A 22746-nucleotide genomic window follows, 5' to 3' on the forward strand; every position below is an offset into this window, starting at 1 on the left:
TTTATTAATTGTAAAAATGTGCCATGTGAATCATTAATTATAGGGGAAACTGGATGTGACTCATACGGAAACTCCCTAAACAATCGTCACAAATTTTCTCCAAATCTAAAACTACTCTCAATTAAAAGTTTATAAAAAACATAATCAATAAAATTGTGATATCTATAACTTAATATGCTTGATGATGTAGTTTTGCTAAAACTTACCATTTTGTTTAATAGTAAAAATATGTTTGTGTAATTTTGTTTTATATTTCACCTGTATTTGTATTTTTCCTCAACAAAACTACTACAGAGATTATTCTTTATTTTCATTAATATGATATAAAATGGTATTGATGATTTTAATGATTTATTTGCATGTTAGAGAAATCAACCATTATGCTAACCCAAAACAGTGCCAGGAAGCAGTCCATTGTAATTAGATTTACCTGTTAACTTTCTAAACTTGTTTCCTTGAAGATAATTTTAACAATAAGGTACAACTGAAGTTAGATGGTTATGTAATTAATAAAAATCATCATTTAGTGTGATTTTCCTACTGCATCTAATGCTAAGTATCTTTTCACTGATATAAAATGAGCAATGTATCTACTTACCACATATGTGTATACACACAGTATATGAACAAATTCATTACTTTAATGCAGATACACACATGATTTAGAGTGATAATAGAGTTATAATACAATGTAAAGTATTTAACCACAGCAATAAGTATGTATGCATGTTTGTGTATGTATAAATAAATAAATATATATATACATATATAGAGAGAATATATATGTGTGTGTATGCGTGTGTGTAAATGCACATAATATAGGAATAAATTTCATTAATATGTTGCTAAGCTGTGGTATTAAGTGAACTTGGGAACATGTTTTACAGATCTGGGGGGGAAATCTCAATTAATCCTTCTATTGGCAAGGTACAGCCCTGAGTTAAAGAAGCCCTCTATATGTTGCCATTGGATTGTGTGTAAACTAACACTATCTATTTCAAGTCAATAAGATTAAGAGCTACTATTTTTAGAGCATCCAAAATAGCATGAGCTATTGGCTATCACTGTATAGTTACTCAGAGATTTGTCTTTATGAAGTGCCAGTATGGTCCAATTTTACCCACCCCTGATCCCATGCCCAAGTTCCGCTAGAAGAAATATTTTTCATTTGTATTTTCTCCCAAGGAAAACAAACAAACAAATATTTTCATTTGTCTACCCAGGGTGACGATCAGAAAATTTTGAGCATTGAGAGATTCATACAGCACACATCTCAAAGACAAATCAAATTATCAGTGTGTGCTCTTTAATTTTTTTTTTCAGTACAGCCCTTGTATCTGGAAAACATGTAACAGGCACTCATATTTTAAATAGTAATTTTCTTGTAGTATTTTTTAGTGATAAAAGTCTGGGTCAACATACATTGAAAAGGATTACCAGTTACCAAGCACCTTTCACTTCTGCCATCTTTCATATCTGCTTCGCATGAGTTCTTACACTTATGTTAGGAAAATACTTTTTGAATCTTATAGCAAATCATACTTCATATGTGAAATATATGATCCCTAGACAGAGAAAAAGAGAGCACGAGAGAGAGAGGGAGAGAGAGAGAGAAAGCAGAGGTTGTTAAGCGGAAGCTACTATATCTACTATATGTTGGTTATTTTTATCCGTGTCTTTTAATTTCTTCTACACAATTTTTCATGAAGAGGTTAGGTTAGGTAATTATTTTTCTATTTAAACCAGGTTTGTGTCACCAAAGAGACATGCCAATTCTAATTTATATATTCCTATATCAGTGAATTACCATGTTAAAAGAAAGCTAGTTTTGACATTTTGCAAGGGTCCTTCCCCAATAATGCTCTCCAGTTAGAAAGCATTTTTGAGTTTGAATATTACTTTAAATTTGTAATTATTGTAATAAGATTACAGAATTAAAGAAAATATAGAGGCAATTGTGTCCAACCTTTTATTCTTCAGCTATGGAGAATTTCCCTTACGGAGATCACATTTCAAACATTACATATCTACTGGCTATCAAAATTGAAACTCTAACCCTGGTCTTCCAGCTGCAAAGTGCATTGCCCTGACCACTACAAATATTAATAATGCTTGTGTACCTACTGAGGGCAAGGTGGCATGTAGAATATGAGGGGCAACCTTAGGCTATGACTAATGAGTCTCTTCACACTAATGGTGCAACTTGTGATCAAGATCTTGGCCCTCAGTTTTGCAAACTGAGAACCACTAATTATTCACATAGAGGCAATGCATCCCTAGACAAACTCTGAAAAACAATCTAACAAACTATGATGTTTCTGTATTAATTTATAATGGGATATAAACTCTGGCCGAATCACCAGCTCTTTTCTTCTGTTTATTTAACTGCATGAATATTGACTACTTTCAGTGTTCAACGTGTAAAGGTGGACATTATGGGTAACAAACTTGAAGACCACGCAGTCAAATCACAATATAGATTTTAGGGCTATGGGGCAAAATAGGGGAAATAGCTCAAAAGATAGATCAGTCAATGTTGGGGAGTCCTTAAACAGCAGAATGATAAATTACAACTTAATTTCTTTGGCAATTAGAAGATGTTGAAAGTTGTGGAGTAGGCAAATTATATGATTAGAGATGTATGTCAGGAAAATTGATTTTGCAAATATGTTATAGTTCCAAATATTGTTCTTTTCCTGCCTAAGATTGCTTTTCTCATATTCTCAGGGAATTGCCCCATTTTTCTTTAGGAAGCCACCCTGTGCCTAGTGATAAAAGTATTTTGACTGGATTGAAGAGAAAAAGAGGTAGGAGTAGCTAGGGTTGTTTTGATGTTATTAATATTGTTAAGACAAGGGGGAACAAAATCTGTATGAGGGAGACATTGATGGTTTTGATTCTTAGTAAATTAGTCAAGTGAAGAGCTAGAGGGGAAGAGGGAAATGGAGGATTAAAGTATGTCTCATTTTGATCTTAGAAAATGAGAAAATAGTGATGGTTTTGACATATGTAATGGTGTCTGTTGGAAAAGTTCATTTAGAATAAGATCCTTGCCCCTCCAAGTAGTTATGTGACCTTAAACAAGCCCTCTACCTTCCATATTCTTCGGATGTTTTATGGTAAAATGATGGAGTTGAACAAAATGATCTCTAATCCAGATCTAAGATCCATATTATAACTGAAATGACCATTTTTATTTTATCATGGAGAATTCAGTTTCTTGGATGATTACTCATTATTTGAGATCCTTATGTGAGCATAAAGTTCATTTCATACACTAATACAGAACCAGATTCTAATTAAACCTTAGAACTCAGAAACATTTCATTAAGTTCAGTTTATGACAGCAACAACTCAGAATGACTATTTTATAATAGAGTAATAAATATACTACTGCATTGTTAGTATCTTATGATCTCTTACCCTTGATTTCTCTTCCTGATGGGGCCCCCAGTCTCTTAGTATAGACTAGTGAGGCCTCAATCCTGTGACTCTAGTCTGGGCTGATCAAGACCACTGTTTTAAAACTCTGAGGGCTCACTATACAGTAAACAGTCCTGATAATCTGGCCCTAATTTTAGAAACTTAATATCTCTGTTATATTTGAGACAAAGTCTAGCCCGATGAGTGTAGAGATAGGATCTCAGTCAAGTTCTCTGCACATAAATCTGTTTGATTCACCATCATATACACAGCACCAAACCAAGTGCCTAGGACAAGTTAGAAGCTCACAGTTTCATTTATCAGATGAATTAATGCTGTGTCTTTGTGTTGATTACTTGTCCAGGGGGCAGACAATGTTTTAAATGTGACTTCTTTGCTCTAATGGTATTGCTGCTGTTTTAATATTCTCAATTGAATTCTTTGATTTGCACAGACTCACTTTGCAGTACACTCCACAATGAGTGCTCTCAGCTCCTGTGGCCATGGATATTAATAGCCATATACGCTTCTATCTTGGCTTCTCTCCTTTAACATATTCTGCCCTAACTTATTTGTGGTTTTTTGTTGCTGTTTTAATTGTATGTTTTTGTTTGTTTGTTTTGTTTACTTTCTTCCCAGACACCCTTCAAGGCAAAACTCAAATTAATTTGACCTATGCAATTCTTCTCTTTGTTCTGCTTTTGAGCACACTTTTTTTTTTTTTTTGTCCAATGTGCCAAGTCCTGGGAATGGAAACTAGATAAGTCCCAGTTCTTACAGGACTAGAAATTCTCAATGCATTCACCTCTCACTCAGGTTGTAAATGAAATCATCAACAGCCTAGTCGAGTGTGGTGAAATTGAAGGAGTTCAGAAAAAGAGCCAGTTGACTAGCTTTTGATCACTTTTGAAAGTTTTACTTTTGTTGTGTTTGTTTTTTCCCCAGTTGTGAAATTAAGAGACTTGCTTAGATCTCTCTGGATTCCTTTTCACTTTTAATTTGTATACCTAAAATATATTTCTTGATAAATTTTAAATTTTCAAAATAATGTTGGAGATACATTTTTACTTTGTTTCATTTTTATTGAGAGGCTCAAAAAATCAGAGGGAAAAGTTCTCTTTCAGCCATTGACTGGGTAGCTGTGATGCATATTTATGCCCTTCTATCACAGATCAGTCCATGACATTTTAATAAGATGGAATTTTAAACTGTGTATAAAAACAACCAACTTACAGGCAAGCAGGACTTGCTTCAAGTCTTTGCTCCAATGTATACTGTATGACCTTGGACCCATGGCTCTACCTTTCTAAGCTTTAGTTTATAAACACATTAATTCACAGTATTACCTAATTCATCATTTATAGTGAGGTTAAATGAGGTGTTGAGTTTAACCCAGTGTCAGGCTCATGAAAATGCTTATTAAATCTAAATATAGTTAATCGTTTAATTAGTAGACATATTCTTTCTAGTGTGCTTGCAAATTTATTCTGTAAGCATGAGGATACTCATGACCATCACTGGTGCTTTAATACTGAGACTCCTGTAAAAATCTGTAGGCCCATTAATTAAGCCTTAGTAAATAGTAGTTTGTTCTTGGAAGACAGGATGTTTTCTCAAATTTATGTCTCTCACTAACCCTAGCACAGGCTCCAGTGCATTATATGTGTCTTGTTTAAAATCTGCTTATGACATCATCTTGTCACTGTACTACGACTAAAGGAATACATCATTTTTCTTTTAAACTCGATTTCCAGTGGCAAGCTTCAACAAATTCCACAACCCTTTACTTTAAAGTCTGGGGAGAGTAGTATAAATCACTATCCCAGGATGGAGTGTATGTGGCATGCCTGTATCTTGGCCGACTTATTAATAACAGCATTTTTTCCTATAGAGTCTCCACATAGCCTTAAAAGTTTTCAACAGAATGTTCCAGAAGGCCGTTACCAATGCATGAGAGGGATTGAAACCTCTTTCACAATCTTGATCTAATTTTCTCATATTTATGTTGAAAGTGAGACCCAAGGAATTTAAGTGACTCTCCCATAAAAATCAAGATTTCTGGTTCCCTAGGTTTAGAATTATAAAATTGTGAAATTGTGGAGGGTGAGATATTAAAAGAAAGAGAAGTGATATTTATTGATTACTTATGTTTTGTCAAGTCATGATATGTGTTATGTGAACTCACCTTCACATCACTCTAATTATAAAAGTTTTCTTTTTTATAGATGGGGATACATGTAGGAAGCAGTAGTGCTGAGATCTGAGCCTCAAATCATCAAAACTGTTTTTCCTTTATAATTTTTCTCCTTCAATCATGTAATTAAAACCCCTCAATTGACAAATAAGTGCTTCATTCCCAGTGCCCTAGGTTAAATGGTTTGTTCAAGGTTATAAATGCATCAAGTCAGTGGCAGTGCTGGGTGCATTTCTGAGTAAGATAGTGTTCATTTGCCAAACACAGTTGAAGTCTTCATCCTGATATTTTTTTTCACAAAAGGGGGACATAATACTTGGCCTCTACTGAAAATATTTACTTAAAATTAGAGGCGGGTTAAGTCAAGTTCCTGATAGATTGTCAAAAGAGTTTAGACTTGAAATCTCTTTATAGTAAGTTTACAGAGAATACTTCCAGTCACTTAATGCCTTTGGTGCTTCTTTTGATACCTCTGGAAATATGCTACATTAACTATGACATTTTATTCATTTTGTTCATATTCTTGGCTCAATTTGTCCAAAGCAGAATCTTTATTACAGTACATCTTAAAGAGGACAAGTCTTAGCAGACAGACTCCCTTATTAGGCAAACCGAGAGCACCACACACAATGTACACACCTATGCACACACACAGGCACGCACACACACACACTCCCCAAATAGGTCTGTGTTTCCTTTTGGAAAATGTTGTTTCAGTATAAAATGTATACTTTAAACACAGCTTCCTGTATTTAGTTCATCTACCACCAAAGGGACACACTTTAAAGATAATGAACATCAATAGAGACTTCTGCAAAATGTTTACCTAGTGAATGGTAAATCACTTTGAGCTCTGATAATTCCTCCAGTACACTTCCTATAGGAATCCCAGCACAATTTAGGGCAGATGAGGACTACAGCAGATCAGTTAATGTATTTCTTTGTCATTCTTACAATAATATTGAGTACTAAATGATATAAGATATACCTAGTAAATGTTTCTGAAACTTTTACCCCTGTCATTTGATATTTTGGTGGGTGATCTCTAGCCAATCCCCCAAACCAGGAGGTTGCAAATTCAACAATGGCATTAGGAGGCAGTTACACTTGGAGGCAAATCATAAAAATTCTGGAGTCTGTCTATTAACACCAAATTCTACTCCTTCTGCTTGTGAGGTTTTCATATAAGGCAAATAAGTTTAGCCATCTAGCCTTTATTTCTTCATTCTTAAAGTTGGGATAATAATAATGCTTAAGGAATGTGGCATTTTTCAAATGAAATAGATAATCTTTTAAAGCATGTGACATAATGCCTTTCAACAATAAAGGTTCAACAAATGATTCCTAATTGTACCGCAGGGCACTATCTCTAATGCTCAAAACAACTCCACGAAAGAGAAATCATTGTCCCCACTTTACAGATTTAAAAAACTGGGCCTCAAGGTGGTACTGTAATTGACAAACTATTAAGTGGTTAAATCAGTTCAGACTCTAAACTCTAGTCTATTCAGTTCCAAAGCTTATGTGTTTTCCACCCCACCAAGCATGACATTACTATAACATTCAAGAAGTGGTCATAGGAGGTAAATGAACCTTTTAGTAAGGCATCATTAGAAAGAACAGCTCAATTTCAACCCTGCCAAAACTCTGACCGTTGTGTTTGGCAGACACGCTTCAGCTTCCAGATGGATAATTTTGAGCCAAGCCACTAATCAGGTCAGTAGGTCAACCCAGAGGAAGTGTTTGCAGCTAATGTATCCTGGCAGGTCTATCAAAATGTGGTCATGCTCAAAATCTTGTGCTCTACAGGGCATTTCAAGGGCCTTTCAGAGCAGAGGCAAATGATAGAAAATGCCTGTCTTCAAAACCTCCCATGCTAAGCCCACTTTCTTCATGCTTTGTGGAACAGAACTGCAGGCATCAACCATATATTTGCACAAACCTTGAAGAGATAAGGCCCTGCCTCCTAAAGAACGTTTTGGAGGATAGGTGTTCCTGCCATTTTGAGGCAAAGTGCACATCGGGATTTTACTCTGTATAATAATATAAAGCATGCGTGTTATAGAGAGACAGTGCAGAGGGAGAAAATAGCATGTATTTAGGACAGGGGCCAATATGGTGCTATTCCTGGCTCTTGTCACTTGTGACCTTGGGCCAGTTGCTTAACTCTCCTGAATTTCATATTATATGTAGCAATGATGGAACAATGCATACAACATGGTGTTGCTATGAGTAATCTAGAGAAAAAAAAGTTTAAAGCAATCAACACAGTTGGCATCACACAACTTCAGTTCATCTGCTTTCTCTTCACCATCTTGCAATTAAACTACTATACTCTGACACCTTAAAGATCTTCATATGATCATATATTCTACACAATGTACTGCAGCTGATTTACTGAAACTGTACTGACAGGGTCTCTAGGAGTCAGGAACACAGCAATGTATTGATTTGACTGTAAATTAATGGTTACCAAAACCAAATGGATCCTCAACAATCTAGCAACATTGCTTTGTTTATCTTCCTCTTATCTTACTGCTTTCTCATTCTCCGTAACTATATTAAAACTTTTCCACTATCCTCAAAGGTCTAGTGTCTTCTTCTCCATCCCACTCTCCCTTCACCTTAAACATATGACCCAAAAGATGCCCTGAAAGATGTCTCTTAGTATCTGCACTTTTTTGGCAGCAAATATAAATATACTAAGAATTATTTACTGAACACAGTTTTTCTAAAAACAAACTTCAAGGGCGTACCACAGCTTCTGCAATGGAGTAGATGTTCAAGATATATATGCTAAGTGAATGAACAATGGTACATATATACAATGGAATATTACTCAGCCATAAAAAGGAGTGAAATGGGGTCATTTATAGAGATGTGGATGGACCTAGAGTCTGTCATACAAAGCGAAGCAAGCCAGAAAGAGAAAAACAAATACTGAATATTAACGCATATATGTGGAATCTAGAAAAATGGTACAGATGAACCTAATTGTAGGGCAGGAATAGAGATGTAGACACAGAAAACAGACATGTGGACACAGGAGGGGAAGGGGAGGGTGGGACAAATAGGGAGATTAAGTTTGATATAAATGCACTACCATATGTAAAATAGATAGCTAGTGGGAACCTGCTGTATAGCACAGGGAGCTCAGCTCGGTGCTCGGTGATGACCTAGATCAGGGGAGAGAGGGGGAGGAAGGTCAAAGAGGGAGGGGATATATAAGTATACATATAGCTGATTCACTTCATTGTACAGCAGAAACTAACACAAAATGGTAAAGCAATTTTACTCCAATAAAAAAAAAATTTTCAGGAGATTGCTTCAAGATGGCGGGGTGGAAGGACATGTGGTCACTCCCTCTTGTGAGAGCACCGGAATCACAACTAACTGCTGAACAGTATTCAACAGGAAGACACTGGAACTCACCAAAAAATATACCCCACATCCAAAGACAAAGGAGAAGCTTCAGTGAGACGGTAACAGGGCGCAATCACAATAAAATCAAATCCCACATCTGCTGGGTGGGTGACTCACAAACTGGAGAACAATTATACCACAGAAGTCCACCCACTGGAGTGAATGTTCTGAGCCCCACAACAGGCTTCCCAACCTGGGGTTCCAGCAACGGGAGGAGGAATTCCTACAGAATCAGACTTCGAAGGCTAGTGGGATTTGATTGCAGGAATTCGACAGTACTGGGGGAAACAGAGACTCCCCTACTGAAGTGCACACAGAAAGTAGTGTGCACATCAGGACCCAGGGGGAAGAAGCAGTGACCCCATAGGAGACTGAACCAGACGTACCTGCTAGTGTTGGAGGGTCTCCTTCAGAGGTGGGTGGTGGCTGGAGTCCCCCCATTAGCCCCACCAAAGAGCCTGTAGGTGCCAGTGCTGGGTCACCTCAAGCCAAACAACCAACAGGGAGGGAACTCAGCCCCACCCATCACCAGACAAGTGGATGAAACTTTTACTGAGCTCTGCCCACCAGAGCAACACCCAGCACTACCCACCACCAGACCCTCCCATCAGGTACCTGGCACAAGCATCTTAGATAGCCTCATCCACAAGAGGGCAGACAGCAGAAGCAAGAAGAACTACAATCCCGCAGCCTGTGGAATGAAAACCACATTCACAGAAATATAGACGAAATGAAAAGGCAGAGGGCTATGTACCAGATGAAGGAACAAGATAAAACCCCAGAAAAACAACTAAATGAAGTGGAGATAGGCAACCTTCCACAAAAAGAATAATGATAGTGAAGATGATCCAGGACCAAGGAAAAAGAATGGAGGCAAAGATTGAGAAGACGCAAGAAATGTTTAACAAAGACCTAGAAGAATTAAAGAACAAACACCTAGAAGAATTAAAGAACAAACAAACAGAGAAGAACAATAAAATAACTGAAACAAAAACTACAATAGAAGGAATCAATAGCAGAATAAGTGAAGCAGAAGAACAGATAAGTGACCTGGAAGACAGAATGGTGGAATTCACTGCTGCAGAACAGAATGAAGATAAAAGAATCAAAAGAAATGAAGACAGACTAAGAGACCTCTGGGACAACATTAAATGCACCAACATTCACATTACAGGAGTCCCAGAAGGAGAAGAGAGAGAGAAAGGACCCAACAAAATATTTGGAAAGATTATAGTTGAAAACTTCCTTAACAAGGGAAAGGAAATAGCCACCCAAGTCCAGGAAGCACAGAGAGTCCCAGGCAAGATAAACCCAAGGAGAAACATGCTGAGACACATAGTAATCAAACTGACAAAAATTAAGGACAAAGAAAAATTATTAAAAGCAACAAGGGAAAAACGACAAATAACATACAAGGGAACTCCCATAAGGTTAACAGCTGACTTCTCAGCAGAAACTCTACAAGCCAGAAGGGAGTGGCACAATATATTTAAACTGATGAAAGGGAAGAACCTACAACCAAGATTACTCTACCCAGCAAGGATCTCATTCAGATTCGATGGAGAAATCAAAAGCTTTACAGACAAGCAAAAGCTAAGAGAATTCAGCACCACCAAATCTGCTCTACAACAAATGCTAAAGGAACTTCTCTAAGTGGGAAACACAAGAGAAGAAAAGGATCTACAAAACAAACCCAAAGAAATTAAGAAAATGGTAGTAGGAACATACATGTCGATCATTACCTTAAATGTGAATGGATTAAATGCTCCAACCAAAAGACACAGGCTCACTGAATGGATACAAAAACAAGACCCATATATATACTATCTACAAGAGACCTACTTCAGACCTAGGGACACATACAAACTGAAAGTGAGGGGATGGAAAACAATATTCCATGCAAATGCAAAAAGCTGTTGTAGCAATACTCATATCAGATAAAGTAGCTTTAAAATAAAGAATGTTACAAGAGACAAGGAAGGACACTACATAATGATCAAGGGATCAATCCAAGAAGAAGAAATAAAAATTATATATATATATATGCACCCAAAATAGGAGCACCTCAATACATAAGGTAAATGCTAACAGCTACAAAAGAGGAAATTGACAATAGCACAATAATATTGGGGGACTTAACACTTCACATACACCAGTGGACAGATCATACAGACAGAAAATTAATGAGGAAACACAAGCTTTAAATGACACAATAGACCAGATAGATTTAATTGATATTTATAGGACATTCCATCCGAAAACAGCACATTACACTTTCTTCTCAAGTGCACATGACACATTCTTCAGGATAGATCACATCTTGGGTCACAAATCAAGCCTCGGTAAATTTAAGAAAATTGAAATCATACCAAGCATCTCTTCCAACCACATGCTATGAGATTAGAAATAAATTACAGAGAAGAAAATGTAAAAAACAAAAACACATGGAGGCTAAAAAAATACATTACTAAATAACCAAGAGATAACTGAAGAAGTCAAAGAGGAAATCAAAAAATACCTAAAGGCAAATGCCAACAAAAACACGATGATCCAATACCTATGGGATGCAGCAAAAGCGGTTCTGAGAAGAAATTTTATACCAATACAGTCCTACCTCAAGAAACAAGAAATATCTCAAATAAACAATCTAACCTTACACCTAAAGGAACTAGAGAAAGAAGAACAAACAAAACCCAAAGTTAGTGAAGGAAAGAAATCATAAAGATCAGAGCAGAAATAAATGAAATAGAAACAAAAAAACAATAGCAAAGATCAATAAAACTAAAAGCTGGTTCTTTGAGAAGATAAACAAAATTGATAAACTTTAGCCAGACTCTCAAGAAAGAGAGGGAGAATGCTCAAACAAATAAAATTAGAAATGAAAAGAAGTTACAATGGACACTGCAGCAATACAGAGCATCGTGAGAGACTACTACAAGCGACTCTAGCCAATAAAGTGGACAACCTGGAAGAAATGGACAATTCTTAGAAAGGTATAACTTTCCAAGACTGAACCAGGAAGAAATAGAAAATATGAACAGACCAATCACTAGTAATGAAATTGAAACTGTGGTTAAAAATCTTCCAACAATCAAAAGTCCAGGACCAGATGGCTTCACAGGGAATTCTATGAAACATTTAGAGAAGAGCTAACACCCATCCTTCTCAAACTCATCCAAAAAATTGTAGGGGAAGGAACAGTCCCAAACTCATTCTACAAGGCCACTATCACCCTGTTACCAAAACCAGGCAAACATACTACAGAAAAAGAAAATTGCAGACCAATATCACTGATGACTATAGATGCAAAAATCCTCAACAACATACTAGCAAACAGAATCCATCAACACATTAAAAGGATCATACACCATGATTAAATGGGATTTATCCCAGGGATGCAAGATTTCTTAAATATATGCAAACTAATCAATGTGATACAACATATTAACAAATTGAAGGATAAAAACCATATGATAAGGGCTTCCCTGGTGGCGCAGTGGTTGAGAGTCCACCTGCCGATGCAGGGGACACGGGTTCGTGCCCTGGTCCGGGAAGATCCCACATGCCGTGGAGCGGCTGGGCCCGTGAGCCATGGCCTCTGAGCCTGCACGTCTGGAGGCTGTGCTCTGCAATGGGAGAGGCCACAACAGTGAGAGGCCCGCGTACTGCAAAAAAAAAAAAAAAAACATATTATAATCTCAATAGATGCAGAAAAAGCTTTTGAGAAAATTCAGCATCCATTTATGATAAAAACTCTCCAGAAAGTGGGTCTAGAGGGAACCTACTGCAACATAATAAAGGCTGTATATGACAAACCCACAGCAAGCATCATTCTCAATGGTGACAAACTGAAAGCGTTTCCTCTAAGATCAGGAACAAGACAAGGATGTCCACAGCAATCAGAGAAGAAAAAGAAATAAAAGGAATACAAGTTGGAAAAGAAGAAGTAAAACCATCACTGTTTGCAGATGACACGATACTATACATAGATAATCCTAAAGATGCCACCAGAAAACTACTAGAGCTTATCAATGAATTTGGTAAAGTTGCAGGATGCAAAATTAATATACAGAAATCTCTTGTATTCCTATACACTAACAACGAAAGATCAGAAAGAGAAATAAGGAAACACTCCCATTCACCATTGCAACAAAAAGAATAAAATATCTAGGAATAAACCTACCTAAGGAGGTAAAAGACATATACTCAGAAAACTATAAAACATTGATTTAAGAAATCAAAGATGACACAAACAAATCGAGAGATATACCATGTTCTTGGATTGGAAGAATTAATATTGTGAAAATGACTATACTACCCAAAGCAATCTACATATTCAGTGCAATCCCTATGAAATTATCAGGGGCAGTTCTTACAGAACTAGAACAAAAAATCTTAAAATTTGTATGGAGACACAAGAGACCCCTAGTAGCAAAGCAATCTTGAGGGAAAAAAATGGAGCTGGAGGAATCAGACTCCCTGACTTCAGACTCTACTACAAGGCTACAGTAATTAAGATAATATGGTACTGGAACAAAAACAGAAATGTAGATCAATGGAACAGGATAGAAAGCCCAGAGAAAAACCCATGTACCTATGGTCAACTAATCTATGGCAAAGGAGGCAAGGATATACAATGGAGAAAAGACAGTCTCTTCAGTAAGTGGTGCTGGGGAAACTGGACAGCTACATGTAAAAGAATGAAATTAGAACACTCCCTTACACCATACACAAAAATAAACTCAAAATGGATTAAAGACCTAAATGTAAGACCAGACACTACTGAACTCTTAGAGGAAAACATAGAAAGAACACTCTTTGACATAAATCACAGCAATATCTTTTTTATCCACCTCCTAGAGTAATGGAAATAAAAACAAAAATAAACAAATGAGATCTAATGAAACTCTAAACCTTTTGCACAGCAAACGAGACTATAAACAAAGCAAAAAAGACAACCCTCAGAATGGGAGAAAATATTTGCAAACGAATCAATGGACAAAGGATTAATCTCCAAAATATATAAACAGCACATGCAGCTCAATATTAAAAAAACAAACAAACCAGTCAAAAAATGGGCAGAAGACCTAGATAGGCATTTCTCCAAAGAAGACATACAGATGGCCAAGAGGCACATGAAAAGATGCTCAACAACACTAATTATTAGAGAAATGCAAATGAACACTACAATTAGGTATCACCTCACCCTGGTTAGAATGGGCATCATCAGAAAATCTACAAACCACAAATGCTGGAGAGGGTGTGGAGAAAAGGTAACCCTCCTACACTGTTGGTGGGAATGTAAATTGATACAGCTACTCTGGAGAACATTATGGAGGGTCCTTAAAAAAACTAAAAATAGAATTGTCATATGATCCAGCAATCCCACGACTGGGCATATACACAGAGAAAACCACAATTCAAAAAGGCATATGCACCCCAATGTTCATTGCAGCACTATTTTTAATAACCAGGTCATGGAAGCAACCTAAATGCCCATCAAAAGACAAATGGATAAAGAAGATGTGCTACATATATACAATGAAATATTACTCAGCCATAAAAGGAATGAAATTGGGTCATTTGCAGAGACCTGGCTGTACCTAGAGACTGTCCTACAGAGTGAAGTAAGTCAGAAAGAGAAAGACACATATCGTGTATTAACGCATATATGTGGAATCTAGAAAAATGGTACAGATGAACCCGTTTTCAAGGCAGAAATAGAGACACTGATGTAGAGAACAAAAGTATGGACAGAAATGGGGGAACATGGGGTGCGGCATGGTGGTGGTGGGATGAATGGGGAGATTGGAATTGGCATACATACATTATAATATGTATAAAATAGATAACTAATAAGAGCCTGCTCTCTAAGAAAATTAATTAATTTAAAAAAGTAATTCATGAGTTCCAAATTAAAAAAATAAATATAATAAAATTAATTAGTATTTAAAAGTAGTTTCACATATAATGAGCTAGATGGATTGAAACAACAGGAAGTTTTAAATTTGTATTGAGAATAACACCTCCTTATAATCTGTCTGTTCTTTACACAATATGGGGTATTTTAGTTCTATGATAATTCCTAACTATTCTGTGATGTAGGCAGGTCAGAGATTTTGATCTCAGGTAAATGACAGTTCAGAGACCATAGATAACTTTTCAGAGAGAATTAATCAGCTGAGATTAAGGTCTTCCTTTCCCAATTAATTTTTTTTTCTGTATACTACATGGTATTACATATGCCTATCTTGAAGAACAATGCCTATACTCAGAAAGCCCAGAGCTGTACAAGACTGAATGCTTATTTAATATTTATAGATAGTAAAGATCTGATCCATGTATACTGTATTCTGGGTTTGTTCAGTCTAACAGGTATGCCAGTAGTGCTCACCTTTCATTGTTCAAGGTTCAATGATTTGGAAATCACTTCTCTTAAAGTAGGTATCATCATACTGTCCTGGATACTCTATCATTTGGGTATACTGCTGTTAGTCCCACAACTAGTAGACTTTAAATGTCTGGGACTGAAGGCCTATTCACGTAGTCTTTGGATAATATTTCCTAGATAGTAACTGTTATCTCGTTCTCTTCTCCATGGTACTTTCTTTGTTTATAGTTATGGGCTTTCCTAAATTGGAAAGATTCCCTAAAAAGAGTGCTTAGTTTGTTTTCAGTGGTTTAAATGTCAACCACTTCCTCTCTAGTACTTGTGTTTTCGTAACATCAGGGGAAATTAAAATGTGATCTTTTTACACAAGAAAATATTGTTGCATTTGGCAGCAGCAATATTATAGGAAAAGATGAGATTTAGAGAGCCTGCAACTTTTTGCTCTATGACCTTAAGATGAGTCTTATAATCTCTGTCTGTGAAGTATGGCTAGTAATTAACCTATCTCACCTGATTATTGTGGGTGTGTAAGTAGGCAGTGTATATGAAAGTGATGAAGATAGTTATGTTATGCTCATTACTATCTTAAATTTACTAATAATTCCTATTGAGTATATTTCTCTATTCTTCTATCTCCAGCTAGTTATTTGTATGCAAAACCGAATGTTTTATTCCTAAGAATGAAAAGATCTTAAAAGTACCTGAAAGTCTAGAAAATTGAGCCAGAAATAATTTAAGAAATGGAGACTTTTTAATCAATACTTTCAACTTTTACAAGACACACACACACACTCACCATTGCAATTTTGTCACATTCTTCTCTTTAATTTGGTTTGTATTCCTAAGTGTGCAGTGTGAAATCTGCAGAAGGTTTCATCATGCTAACTACAGAATTGTACAAACACAGTGCCATTCAGATGAAAGAAAGAAGGGGACAGAAAAGAGAAATAGCATTATTTATATCTGTTCTGTGCCACCTAGTAATTCAAAGAAAGCCAAAAGAAATCTTTACCATAGGCATTTCCCTGTTATTTTAGAAGTAGCGACTGTGGAAGCTTATCAAGCTTAAGTAAGCAGACAAAGAGCATGCAGCTATTAAATTGTGGTTTCAGAATTCAAAGTAACTCCCATCAGACTGAATCCCAACCTCTTTATTTGCATGATGCATGATAAATCCTACTAACGTTTTCTAATTTATTTAGCTTTTACCCACAGGCAGAGGCATTATCGAGTGTTAAATATGAAATGTGCACAGTAACCCTTCTCCAGCTACTCCCCTTTCTTTTATGTCCTCCACAAGTCTCCAATTTCTTGCTTTCCTTACTTTGAAAGCCCACTTATCTTGACTTTCTTGATTAAAAGCCATTAACTTTTCTCTTGGTGATAATCTGAGCTGCAATTTGGTGGTACCTCCACTCCTGCCTGTGACCCATACGACCTCCATATCCCTACTGGCCATTCTGACCACTTACTGACCATTGGGCCTCAGTAAGGAAAATCAGCCTAATTTCACCATGTAGTCATCTTTTGTTTTTTTGTGGTTTTTTTTGCGGTACACGGGCCTCTCACTGTTGTGGCCTCTCCCGTTGCGGAGCACAGGCTCCGGACACTCAGGCTCAGCGGCCATGGCTCACGGGCCCAGCCGCTCCGCGGCATGTGGGATCTTCCCAGACTGGGACACGAACCCGTGTCCCCTGCATCAGCAGGCGGACTCTCAACCACTGTGCCACCAGGGAAGCCCGTAGTCATCTTTTGATTGTAGAAATCAGTGAACATATCAGACTTTTGTCCAGAATAAAGGGTTATTGTGGCAACTGAGTCCTTTATACTGAGTTGTAGATGGCTCCCTCTTGAGGGTTAACATCTGGTTTTTAAAAAAGGCTTTTTAACCAAGGTCCTACTGTATAGCACAGGGAACCATATTTAATATCCTGTAATAAGCCATAATGGAAAAGAATATGAAAAAGAATATATATATGAATATGTATGTGTGTTTATGTATGTGTGTGTATATATATCTGAATCATATATGTATGTGTGTGTGTTTATGTATATCTGAATCACTTTTCCATACACCAGAAACTAACACAACATTGTAAATCAACTATACTTAAAAAAAAAAAAAAGCATTTTAAATCCTTGCCTGGGACATTGGGTTATCTTTACAACCGTTTCATACTATTAGATTTCTATTTTAATGTTGGATGGACTGGATAGTCATTACGAATTCTTATCATTTGCAAGCTAGAGAGGCCTTATAGGTGTAACCCATTATTTCCCAGTCCACATTAGCCTGCAGGAGGCTCGACTGACTTTATTACAACTACACTTCAGATGGAAGGAGTAAAGACAATGAAAGGAAAAGGAAAGTACAATAAGCTGATTAACAGTGTATGTCTCTGCAGAGGGGGCTAAAGAAGAATAAGTTATGGGGACAGATTTTCATGACTGGCCCAAATTTAGGAAATAATCACCAGTCCTACCTCTCATTAGACAAATAAAACTATAGAAACTCAAATGCCTTCATAAATCACATAACATTGCTGGAAGGGGCGACTCCTTCCTCCCCCTTCCCTCCGCCTTTTTTCTTTTCCGTTCCCCTCGCCCTCCCTTCCCCACCCCCGATGACCAGATACTGAGGAAGCAGCTGCAGTGGCAAATGCTGAGTTCTTGGTGAAGGTTTTTCATTTCTCCCATCCCCTTCCCTCCCCACCCCATCCATTAATATTATTCTTTTGAAGATTCTTCGTTGTCAAGCTGCAAAAGTGAAGCGTGAGATTGCAGAAGGCGGTGCTTCTTGTTTCAGTGCTTCTTCTGGCGGAGGAGGAAGCAGGGGTGCGCCTCAACACTATCTCAAGACTGCTGGCAACAGCGAGTTCCTGAGGAAATCCCCAGGGCAAAACGTGCAGAAATGGATTCCTGGAGGAAACACTAGATGAGGTGACAACTCCGTAGCAAACAACTACGCAAATGAAAAAGAACGACATGATGCAACCTTCAGGAAAGTAAGAGGCATACTAAGTAAGCTTACTCCTGAGAAGTTTGACAAGCTATGCCTTGAGCTCCTCATTGTGGGTGTAGAGTCTAAACTCATCCTTAAAGGGGTCATACTGCTGATGGTGGACAGAGCCCTAGAAGAGCCAAAGTATAGCTCACTGTATGCTCAGCTATGTCTGCGATTGACAGAAGATGAACCAAACTTCGATGGCCCAGCAGCAGAGGGTCAACCAGGACAGAAGCAAAGCACAACATTCAGACGCCTCTGAATTTCCAAATTACAAGATGAATTTGAAAACCGAACCAGAAATGTTGATATCTACGATAAGCGTGAAAATCCCCTCCTCCCCGAGGAGGAGGAACAGAGAGCCATTGCTAAGATCAAGATGTTGGGGAACATCAAATTCGTTGGAGAACTTGGAAAGCTTGATCTTATTTATGAATCTATCCTTCCAAAACACTTTTGGAAAAAAAGAAGAGACTCCAGCTCAAAGATATGGGAGAGGATTTGGAGTGCCTCTGTCAGATAATGAGGACAGTGGGACCTAGATTAGATCAGGAAAGAGCCAAGTCCTTAATGGATCAGTACTTTTCCCAAATGTGCTCCTTGATGTTAAGTAAAGAATTGCTGGTGAGGATTTGTTTCCTGCTGCAGCATACCATAGAGTTGAAAGAACACCCCTGGGTTCCTCGCAAGGCTTTTCTTGACAGTGGACCAAAGATGATCAATCAAATCCGTCAAGATGCAGTAAAAGATCTAGGAGTGTTTATTCCTGCTCCTATGGCTCAAGGGATGAGAAGTGACTTCTTTCTGGAGGGACCGTTCATGCCACCCAGGATGACAATGGATAGGGACCCACTTGGAGGACATGCTGATGTGTTTGGACAAATGCCAGGTAGCGGAATTGGTACTGGTCCAAGAGTTATCCAGGATAGATTTTCACCCACTATGGGGCATCATCATTCAAATCAACTCTTCAGTGGCCATGGGGGACACATCATACCTCCCACACAATCACAGGTTGGGGATATGGGAGGCAAGTTTATGAAAAGCCAGGGGCTAAGCCAGCTCTACCATAACCAGAGTCAGGGAATTTTATCCCAGCTGCAAGGACAGTTGAAGGATATGCCGCCTCAGTTTTCTAAGAAAGGACAACTTAATGCAGATGAGATTAGCCTGAGGCCTGCTCAGTCTTTCCTAATGAATAAAAATCAAGTGCCAAAGCTTCAGCCCCAGATAACTATGACTCCTCCTAGTGCACAGCCACTACACACTCAAACACCACCTCTGGGACAGACACCTCAGCTTGGGCTCAAAACTAATCCACCACTTATTCAGGAAAAGCCTGCCAAGACCAGTAAAAAGCCACCACCATCAAAGGAAGAACTGCTTAAACTAACCAAAACTGTTGTAAACAAGTATCTGAATAGTGGAAATGCAAACGAAGCTGTCAGTGGTGTAAGAGAAATGAGGGCTCCTAAACACTTTCTCCCTGAGATATTAAGCAAAGTAATCATCCTGTCACTAGATAGAAGTGATGAAGATAAAGAAAAAGCAAGTTCTTTGATCAGTTTACTCAAACAGGAAGGGATGGCCACAAGTGACAACTTCATGCAGGCTTTCCTGAATGTACTGGACCAGTGCCCCAAACTGGAGATTGATATCCCCATGGTGAAATCATATTTAGCACAGTTTGCAGCTCATGCTATCATTTCGGAGCTGGTGAGCATTTTAGAACTAGCTCAACCACTGGAAAGTGGCACCCATTTTCCTCTCTTCTTACCTTGTCTTCAGCAATTAGCTAAATTATAAGATTGAGAGTGGTTAACAGAGCTTTTCCAACAAAGCAAGGTTAATATGCAGAAAATGCTCCCAGAAATTGATCGGAATAAGGACCACATGTTGGAGATCTTGGGAGGAAATGGACTGAGTTTCTTATTCCCACTCCTCAAATTGGAGAAGGCACTGTTAAAGCAAATAAAGTTGGATCATCCCCTCAAACCATGTATAAGTGGATTAAAGATAACATCTCTCCCAAACTTCATGTAGGTAAAGGATTTGTGAACATCGTAATGACTAGCTTCTTACAGTATGTTTCTAGTGAAGTAAACCCACCCAGTGATGAAAGAGATTCTTCCTCTGCTCCTTCCAAAGAACAGCTAGAGCAGGAAAAACAACTGCTTCTTTCCTTCAAGCCAGTAATGCAGAAATTCCTTCATGATCACGTTGATCTACAAGTCAGTGCCCTCTGTGCTCTTCAGGTGCACTGCTACAATAGCAGCTTCCTGAAAGGCATGTTACTCTGCTTTTCTGTTCACTTCTATGACATGGAAATTATTGAAGAAGAAGGTTTCTTGGCTTGGAAAGAAGATATAACCCAAGAGTTTCCAGGGAAAGACAAGGCTTTGTTCCAGGTGAATCAGTGACTAACCTGGCTAGAAACTGCTGAAGAAGAAGAATCAGAGGAAGAAGCTGACTAAAAGAATCAGCCGAAGCCTTAAATTGTGCAAAACATACCGTTGCTATGAAGTAACTGCATTTGACCTAACCACTGCGAAAATTCATTCTGCTGTAACGTTTGCACAATATTTAAAGCAGAAGCGTGTCAGTTAGGATTTCCTTCTGCATAAGGTTTTTTGGCAGTGTAATGTCTTAATCATAGTCTACCATCAAATATTTTAGGAGTATGTTTAATGTTTAGATAGTATATTAGGAGCATGCAGTAATTACATCATAAGTTCTCAAGCAGAGGCAGTCTATTGCAAGGACCTTCTTTGCTGCCAGTTATCATAGGTTGTTTTAAGTTAGAAAACTGAATAGCAACACTGAATACTGTAGAAATGCACTTTGCTTAATAATACTTGAGTTGTTGCAATATTTATTTATCCATTTGGTTGTTACAGAAAAATTCTTAACTGTAATTGATGGTTGCTGCCGTAATAGTATATTGCCAGTATTTCTACCTCTAGTAATGGGTTTTATGTGCTAGATTTTAATATCCTTGAGCCTGGGCAAGTGCACAAGTCTTTTTTAAAAAACATGGTTTACTTGCACAAAACTGGTAAGTTTTGAGAGATTGTAAATGTCCTTGAAGTGGTCTTTGTGGGTTTGAAACTAATGGTGAGAATTTGAATTGGTCCCTTGTATTATAGTATTGAAATTAAGTCTACTTAATTTATCAAGTCATGTTCGTGCCCTGATTTTATATACTTGTATCTATCAATAAACATTGTGATACTTGAAAAAAAAAACATTGATGGAAGGGGAAATACTAAACTCTAGAAGTTATGGTTTACAGATGAGCAATATTACCACCTAGACACATTCACCAAGCAGTCTCATGTGGGCCTTAATTAAAGCTTAATTATGCATTTCTTCCAGTAATTATATGTGCAGGCTGCTGTTAAATGAAGAATACTCTTTATTTTCCTGGACCTCTTAAGAGTATTGCAATCCAAGGTTGGGACTACAAATTAATACTAAGAGGTTTAATTACTAGAGCATATTCTATGACATTTATATGAAATAATAGACTGAGCATAACAAAATTTTTAAAAGTAGCACTGTCATATGCCAGACACCCTCCTCAATCTACTGTCTGCCTTAATCCTCACAAAATTAGATTTAGTTGTACTGCTATGACTGTTACCAAAAGCCAGACCCTATATAAAACTTATGATGTATTAGCCATTGTTCTAAGTACAGACACACACACACACACACACACATACACACACACAAACACACATGAATGTATGAAGTTGTTTAATTCTTATAATCACTCTATGAGATAGGCATTTTTATCCCTGTTATATAGATGAGGAAATAAAGGGTCAGAGGCACTAAATAATGATTATTCAATAGGTATTAATTAAATGTCTCCTTTTGTTGGATATTATGTAAGCACAGGGGATATAAGGATTAATATGAAAGAAGTGTTCCTGGAGCCTTCAGTCTAGTGAGGAATACAGATTTTAAACTGATAGCACCAAGAGTTATTACTCATTAGCATAGAATTGCTATAATGAACAATTTTATAAGAGAGTATATGATATAGAGGTAAAATCTGATCTCCAGAAAGGGAAGGTTTTCTCTAAGCCATATAGCAGATTAGAACAGCTTCCCAGGGAAAGGCGGAGGGAGGAGAGTGAAGACAGTAAGGGTTTGAACTGCACTGTCCAATGCAGGACATGAAAAACGGCTAGTGTAAATTCAGGTGTGCTGTAAGTCCAGTATACACAAAAACTTCTACATGTTATTATAAAAATAAAAAGAAAATAAAATACCTTGTTCATACCTCCACTTTTATATAGACTA

At 37.5% G+C, this 22746-nt stretch overlaps 1 pseudogene across 1 annotated transcript in view; it reads left to right on the forward strand.

The window, feature by feature from the left end:
• Positions 1-21628, forward strand: part of LOC309794749 (eukaryotic translation initiation factor 4 gamma 2-like) — a 52165-nt pseudogene extending 30537 nt beyond the window's left edge. Inside the window, exon 2 of the transcript in view lies at positions 18099-21628. The product of the transcript in view is annotated as a eukaryotic translation initiation factor 4 gamma 2-like (transcript). The remainder of the gene's footprint in view (positions 1-18098) is intronic.
• Positions 21629-22746: the final 1118 nt, after the last annotated feature.

Source organism: Mesoplodon mirus, assembly GCF_964341445.2.
Source record: "Mesoplodon mirus genome assembly, chromosome: 19".
Classification (NCBI taxonomy): domain Eukaryota; kingdom Metazoa; phylum Chordata; class Mammalia; order Artiodactyla; family Ziphiidae; genus Mesoplodon; species Mesoplodon mirus.